The 8,554-nt window shown below is 41.0% G+C and overlaps 1 long non-coding RNA gene across 2 annotated transcripts; it reads left to right on the forward strand.

The window, feature by feature from the left end:
- The first annotated feature begins 482 nt into the window (after positions 1-482).
- On the forward strand, positions 483-7,277 carry LOC147583130 (uncharacterized). 2 transcript variants are annotated; one of them, XR_015245654.1, is made up of 3 exons: positions 483-728; positions 1,755-3,967; positions 6,823-7,277. It is a non-coding gene; the product is annotated as an uncharacterized LOC147583130 (long non-coding RNA). The 2 variants fall into 2 exon arrangements; XR_015245653.1 differs by having other exon boundaries at positions 3,889-3,967.
- Positions 7,278-8,554: the final 1,277 nt, after the last annotated feature.

Below are 8,554 nucleotides of genomic sequence, written 5' to 3' on the forward strand. Positions count from 1 at the left end.
TCCCCTTGCTGCATTTAGGGCAAGAGTGGGAATGACCTAGATGGGGGGGAGTAATCGAACTTCCTGGATATCATCCAGTTTGCGGTTAGATACTAGGTCTAACTAGATACTAGGAGAATCAGTTATCCAGCACCTGAAGACCTTGGTTTTATGGAAAGCAGAAACCGGTCCCGTGAGAAATTTGGGTGCAATCCCTTCTGTGCGAAATGAGAAGCCCAGGTCCCAGCTGGCCTGTCCAAGCAACCCAGAATGAGGTTGGTTTTTGACAACCCTGCTTGTGGCACCACGAGTCTCATTCATCTTTGTGTCCCCAGCACTTAGCACAGAGCCCGGCACATGATAGGTACGTGAGCACCGCCTGATGAGTTAATGAATAAATACACTTTTGTGCCAATTGAAAACAACTGATTTTGTTCTTGCTGATGAAATGAGAGGAGAGCAAATAAGAAACGTCGTTGCCTACGTTTCTTGAATCTGCGGAAGTCGGTATGCATGCTGTGCCTCTGCTTTGGTAAAACCTCTTTGAAGAATCCCTAACTTTGTGAGAAGGCTCCCTGGCTGCAGCAAGGTCTACTTCTACAGAATTTCTATCATTTCTTTGCAGCTCTGGCAAGTAAGGCCGTGGGATCTGGATCTGAGTGTCTGAGATCTGAGACACTCAGCAAAGGAAGTCTCCACAGGCGGTGGCAGCTCTGGAATTTCCCACAGCCACTCCTCCAACAAGCTTTGTAAGTCTTCAGTACTTTGATTGAATTAGATGCACAGCAGAATGGGAAGTAAGCCACTGTTGGTGAAATGTTTATGGAAACAATTTGAAAAGTTACCTCCCTAAAACAGTTTTCTGTCGGACAGTGTTTGCTAAACTCTTCCCCACTGAAAACCCCTTTTAATATGATTTCCCCTGCACAATCCCTGCTTTGAAAGATTTTGCAAGCACAATGAATTTACCTTCCCAAAAGGAAATCAAGGAATCAAGATTTTTTTTCCCCTAACTAAAAGTCATCCCTGAGGTTTTATTTTAAGTAAACAATTACTTTCAAGCTTCCTGAAAAACTGAAAGTAGCTGGAGGAATTTTTCCCTGTTCCCTGGGACTGTGGTTATTACTTTCTGAAACTTGCTAGGCTTCTAAGTTTGAAAATAGTGTTTCGGGTGGCAGGCAGATAGCACCAAATTAACACAAGCCTGTGAGTTCTAGGTCTTTTGCTACCAATTTATCCTCATGACTGCTAATGAGTACTCAACTGTGGCAGCTATTCCTGCCCCAAATTCTCCCTGTGTAGGTGTCCTGCTGAGTGGTAAGATTTTTGTCTGATGAGCAGGCAGAGGCCAGACTTTCGCCCCCAGCTTTCTGTTAATGTGATTATCTTGGGAGAATGTTCAACAAGCAAACTGGACTATCCAACACCTTTTACCTAAGGAGCTGTCCCTTTGAGATGTAGAAGAAGCCACTTGTCTCCCTAGGTCAAAGTCTTTTGTGGTACAAAGTTGTTTGGGATGCGGGAAAAATTCTCAAGTAAGAGCATAATAAAGCAGTGAGCAACACTATTTTCTAAAAGGAAAAAAAAAAGATAACTTTTATTACCTTCACAAATTGTCATAGCACTTTTTGGGGGGGAAGATTAGAATAGATAGGAGCTTAGAAATCTGACCTTGGCTGGTATGAGAGTACAGAGAATCTGGTACTTCTTAATTTCCCATTTAGGTTCTCAGTGTTCCAGGAAGTGGTTTGCTCAAGTTTCTTTTCTCCATTTAGTTCTCCTGAATGCCCAGCTTCAGTGCCTGGGCATTGCTGCCAGGGATCCTGCTGGTGCATTCAGCTGCCATTCAAGGAAACAGCCCTCCACACCGCCTCGCACTTGGAAGTCTGTCTTACAGCATAAAACAGGTGGAAGGACATTCTGCCTTTAGAGTTCTACTGGCATGTCTTGCTACTTCTACTGCCCGATGCCAAGAATGACAAAAATCTTTTGTGTATGTTTGGGGGTGGGAAAGACCAGATAGTACCGTGAATAGCAGTTAACTTGCTGTTTGGGCAAGATTCCCAGGGCAGCTGTTGTAACTCAGGCGGCAATAACTCTAACACTTGGCTCTGTTTCTAGGATGGATTGATAGAAACTCTGGACAAATCATTTAAAAAATTATGCTCCTGTGATATGTTGAATGTATCACTGATCCACTCAAAAGCTGAATGTTTGTTAGTATCATAATAATGAAGCACAATGAGCATGTTAATCAACCAGGGTTGTGATTACACTTCCATTTCCATTCTAAATATCTTCTGCTTTCAGTAAAGTCATTGGCATCTGTTGGCAAAAATTTGAACTGATGCAAGATTTGCAATCTGTAGCTACAATTGAGACAAGATTACTTTTTTCATGTGTTGGCAATCTTTTTTTTTAAGTTTATTTATTTATTTTTGAGAGAGAGAGCAGGGCGGAGAGAGAGAGAGAGAGAGAGAATCCCACTGACAGTGCAGAGCCCCACACAAGGCTCAAACTCGCGCACCATGAGATCATGAACTGAGCCAAAATCAAGAGTCAGACACTTAACTGACTGAGCCACCCAGGCACCCCTATATGCTGGCAATCTTACTTGCACAAGAAGTTAGTCAACTTCACAATGGAATTCTAAGTTCTAACTGTGAATTTGCCAATCATTTGTTCTTAGTCACGACTTCAACCTATGTTTAATTTTTAGTCTTGACACATACATGTACGCATACATACACGTTATTTTATTTTTTTGTGTAAAGAAAAAGATTATGTTAGTACTCAAGTGGTAGATATTCATGCTAGATTAAATTTACACTCCAGTAGAAGATAAAAATGTGACTAATTGAAATAAATTATTCCTGGAAAATGAATTCTCAACATAAAGTTATATGAATCTCAACATTGTCAAGTTAAATCTCCTCAAGATTCCCAGACCTTATTAATGAGCATCCGTTTTAAAAATAGTTACATGGTTTTGCCTTCATCATTTCCTTTTGCTGAACACATCCAGACCAATAATAAGGGATACAACTGCTCCCATTTCAGAATGGGTTTAGCATGGGCAGTATTGATACAATTAATGATCCTATATCACCAGCAAAGCATAGAATTCAAATTGACCTTGGCCTAAATTGACTTACATTTTAATTGGGTTATTTGATCACAGCTGGAAAATTGGACCCATAGTAACAGCCATCTGGCCTGCCCTGTGTCTGTTCCTCCTGACCACTCACTACCTTGGCTTACCTATTAGGTCTCTTCTACTTTCTCGTATGTGCCTCAACCTCCTTGATCAAAGCCCAACGTGGCCTCAGTTGTGGTACTGGCCGAGCTGGTCTGTCCTGCCTAACAGCTTCCACTTACCAGTGCCAGCCTCTCTGTCATTCCTGGTGCCTGATCAGACCAGCAGCCTGTGCCAGTTTTGCTGTCTGCTTCCTAACCCATGCCTCAACCACCCCCGTGGTGGCCTCTTCTGCCATCACATTTTCTCTGACACTCTTGATTTCTGCCTGTGTTGGCCGCAATCAGCTCAGCTGCTGGTACTTGCATGGGCCCACGTACTGCTAAAGCCAAAGCACAAGGTAAACTCGGCTCTACCACACTGACTTTGGTCCTCCCCCCAACTCATTGGACACGACGCTGACACTAGATCTGACGGGGATTATAATCATGGCTTTCTACTTTTTGTTTGAGAATTCTTCCCCCCTTGCTGCCTCCTCCTTCCTGCTCTCACACCCCACAGTAACGGTGATGCCTCCTGCTTTATGTTGCCTTCTCAGGAATGCCCGTGAGTGGGCCAGCCCAGCAGGTCCCCAGGCCTGGCCCACATTCACTTGGATGCTCTTGCTACCACCTGCTTATATACCCTCCGCCATCGCACTGCTTCTTGGACAGGTTGATGGTGTTGCCTCTGTTCGCCTGCCTAGGATTTAAGGCAAAAGAAGCCCACAGATCAGAGCAGATACAGCTAAATGTAAGTGGGAAACGTGAAACAGTGGGGGGAAGGGGTTATGGGAAAGGAGGTGGGATGAGAGAATCTAAGTGGAGTTATTAGCAGGAGTAAGAGTGAATAACAGTGGTGCAAGACGGTGGGAGTGAGGGGGACATGAGAAAGTGATTGTGAATATAAAGAGAGCTGTACTTGACCATGAAATCCTACCCACTCAGAGCCCTGGCATTTGACTGGTAGCATGCCCTACACACTTAATGGACATAGTTTATTGAACCAATTCTCTTTAATGAACAAATGTCCCAGAAGATTTAATGAGAATAAAACTAGAAAGGAAGTTCCTAATTCCTTAAATATAATTTGTGAATTCTATGGAAGTAAGGCTGCTATGTAGGGCAGTAAAGGAAATCCACAGCTTTAACGTGACTTTTAACATAATCTTATCATATCCCCAAGAGATAATATAATTGGTGTCTGAGTGCAAAAATCTTGGGAAACCATGGACTACAATGTTACATGAGGAGGATGGTTTTCCACAAAATAAGATGGTTTTTGTGTGTGTGTGTGTGTGAAACAAGGCAAAATAAGGTAATTCCCCATAGCAATAAATTAGGGATAATGCTAAAATTATGCTAAAAAGGAGTGGGAAACAGGCTGCTCAAAGGCCTATGTCATGATAATAATCCATTAGTCACGAAAATTTATATTTAAAAATTTTTTAATGTTTATTTTGAGAGAGAGAGAGCGAGAGAGAGAGCAAGCAGGCAGGGGCAGAGGGAAGGGGACAGAGGATCCAAAGCAGGCTCTGCACTGACAGCAGTGAGCCCGATGTGGGGTTTGAATCTGTGAACTGCCAGATCATGACCTGAGCCGAAGTCAGATGCTCAACCGACTGAGCCACCCAGGCACCCCGAAAGTTTATATTTTTTAAATAGAGTATTGGTGAACAAGTTATTAGATACTTGGGCAATCATCAAGATTTGTTTTCACACTTTAACACCTATGTCGTCTCTATCCTTGATCACACTTTTAAATTTACTTCAAGGTAAGTGGTGGTTTAATTTTTTTTTTTCATTTTATTTATTTTAGAGAGAGAGTGTGTGCAAGCTGGGGAGAGGGGCAGAGGAGAGAGAGAGAGAGAGAGAGAGAGAGAGAGAGAGAGAGAGAATCTTGAATAGGCTCCACTCAGCGTAGAGTTGACTACAGGGCTCGATCTGACGCCCCTGGGATCATGACCTGAGCCGAAATAAAGAGTCAGATGCTCAACCAACAGAGCCACCCAGGCCCCTGGGTGATTTAAAAGGATTTTCTAATATCTCTCTTGAAATTGTGGACAGAAGTTGGTAAAAGTGGGAGGATGAGGGCGATAGAAGGAGGGGCACTTTTGTGTTATTACAAAGCTTCCAGTGTTGTAAGTGAGATTATATTTTTGATTATGCTCAGGTATTTTCCAGCCTGATAGCTATTTATATCTGCAATTAGGAATTCAAAAACCCTCTAAAATGACTTATTCTATTTTTCTAATAAAGAATTGAAGGAGGATTCTGCAGGTTGCAGCTTTAATAAAAGAGCCTTACTCTTGTGTTTGAAGGGTCCAGGAATAGTAACTGAAACTGCCAAATAATCCGCAGGTGACTCTAATACCATACATTCCCATCTGCAGTCCTTACAATTTGTTGACAATGTGCTCCTGGATTTGCATCAGGGAATGGATCGTGGAAGTGAATCCTATTTCTCCACAAGAGCAATGTCAATAATTGGGGTCCTATCATCAAGGACTCAGAAGGACTAAATAGATTATAGACGTGAACAAGGTGTGCAAGGAAGGCAAAGCTATAACTATACACCTACATACTAATTTAAATAGCTAAATATACTCTATGTCCTAAAAAATGGGTATTCATACATTATGCAGTTTCCTTCTCAAAGTGCTATAATAAAATTTTATTTCAGACAGAAAATAAAATTCTATGAAAGCATATGATTTAAAATAAATGTTGGGGCGCCTGGGTGGCGCAGTCGGTTAAGCGTCCGACTTCAGCCAGGTCACGATCTCGCGGTCCGTGAGTTCGAGCCCCGCGTCAGGCTCTCGGCTGATGGCTCAGAGCCTGGAGCCTGTTTCCGATTCTGTGTCTCCCTCTCTCTCTGCCTCTCGCCCGTTCATGCTCTGTCTCTCTGTCCCAAAAATAAATAAACGTTGAAAAAAAAATTAAAATAAATGTTAAGTCTTCATAATTTTTAACTCTTTCAGAGATCGTTGAAATTAGCAAGAGGACCTGATCCAACAGATTCATTTTATTTTATTTTATTTATTTTTTAATTTTTTTTTTCAACGTTTATTTATTTTTGGGTCAGAGAGAGACAGAGCATGAACGGGCGAGGGGCAGAGAGAGAGGGAGACACAGAATCGGAAACAGGCTCCAGGCTCTGAGCCATCAGCCCAGAGCCCGACGCGGGGCTCGAACTCACGGACCGTGAGATCGTGACCTGGCTGAAGTCGGACACTTAACCGACTGCGCCACCCAGGCGCCCCCAACAGATTCATTTTATAGATGAGAAGAATGAGACCCCAGAGGAGTTAGATAAATTGCCAAAGTTAGTAGAGTCAGGACAAGACTGTAAGACCACTAACTCCTAGGACAAGAGCTCTTTATTTTGCAGCCCAGCAGCTCAGTGATGGCTTACTGGTGTTCATAACATATCGAAAAACTTTGGGGGTATTAATTACTTGAATAGCCCAGGTCATCTTTAGAAACTATATGAGAAAGTCTGAAAACAGACTATTTTTCTTAATCCATTTTTCCATGGTAAGCAGATAGGATTGAAATCATTGCTGTTTCAAAAATCGTTTGCGATCTCTCATTCTCTCCACTAAATAGTAAACTTCTGTATGGCCAAATAGCCCAGTGAAACCAAAATCAGAGAAAACTGAGCTCCAGGTCTAAATTAAAACAAATGAAGATTGATGGTGAATGCAGCAAAAATGGGTAAATCATTTATCTATCTATCGCCTATCTATCTATTTTTAATTCCAGCATAATTAACATATAGTGTTACATTAGTTTCAGGTGTACAATATAGTGATTCAGCAATTCTGTACATTACTCAGTGTTCATCATGGCAAGTGTACTCTTAATCCCCTTCACCTATTTCACTCATCCCCCCACCCATGTCCCCTCTGTTACCATCAGTTTGTTCTCTGTAGTTAAGAGTTTGTTTTTAAGTTTGTCTTTTTTTCTTCGCTTGCTTGTTTTGTTTCTTAAATTGAAGGTATGAATGAAATCATATGGTATTTGTTTTCTTTGACTTCTTTCACTTAGCATTATACCCGTTAGATCCATCCGTGTTGTTGCAAATGGCAAGATTTCATTCTTTTTTATGGCTCAGTAACATTCTCAAAATGGATAAATCTTAAAAATACAATGTTAAGTAAAAAAAGCAAATTGCAGAAGGCGATATGCAATATGGTGCTACTTTTTATAAAAGGTTAAAATGTTCGTTTATGTATATTTTGTTTAGGAATGCATACATATATTCTCAAGCTATAAAAACACGCATGGGATGATAAACACCAAATTCATGGTAGTGGTTACTTGAAGGGAAGGATGATGGACAGTGGGATTGGGGGAGGTGGTGCCAGGGATTTCATCTGCATCTGAAATATTTTAATTGTGTAAAAAAATTCTAAGGAAAGTGCTCAGGCAAATAAGGAAAATGTTAAAATTTGACCTGGCTGTATAATGGGCACCTGGAAGTTCATTCTATGGTTCCTCATAATTTTTTTATATTCTGGATGTACCTCACTATTCACATAAAAGGAAAGAAAGAATAATTCAAGTTTAAGCAAAAGGAAATTGTTTGCGCAAACACATTAGACATTTAGGAATATTTAAATACATTTTTGATCTAAAACTTTGTTAACACAAGTCTATTTATGGATGAAGAGCATTATAGATTTAGCCCCATTCAAGAGTTGTAATTTATATGTAAACTGGTGTGTTATGAGATCCAGCCACTGCAGAGTCTCATTCAAAAAAAACATAAGTCTAATCTCAGAAGACGGGAAATAATGAAGGCTCTGGCGTGGGTGTGGTTGCTGTCATTTGGCTCCCACGCTATAGAAATATGCTTGCTTGTGACTGGGGAGATAGTACTATTGACATATGTGACAGCCAGCATAGGGATTTGACCCACCCTTAAGATAGATATATGGTATGACTGGGCTTCCAGAGTTTCGTGTAGATTTATCTTCTCTGGGTAGGATGGTAACTGATTCACTCTCTCTCCCTGATCAACAATCAGGTTCCTTGCTCCTTTCCCTTTCTGCAGAGAACTCTGTGAATTACACGATATTAAATCATTCCCAAACATAGGATCCAAGATCCTACATTACTTCTTCCTTGTCTATTTGAATATGCTTAAAATGATGTATTCTCTAAGTTATGACTGTATTTTTTTCTCCTGATAAGGTGACCTTGTTATTTAATTTCTACTTTCTCCCTTGCAGTCCTGTCATCTACACCAAATTATGTTTTTAGTTACTCTATTTATAGTGTGTAGAATCAAAAATATATTCTCTTTTGGGGCGCTTGGGTGGCTCAGTCGGTTAAG

The sequence above is a fragment of the Puma concolor genome, chromosome A2, assembly GCF_028749965.1.
Source record: "Puma concolor isolate L17-30 chromosome A2, mPumCon1.1.hap2, whole genome shotgun sequence".
Classification (NCBI taxonomy): domain Eukaryota; kingdom Metazoa; phylum Chordata; class Mammalia; order Carnivora; family Felidae; genus Puma; species Puma concolor.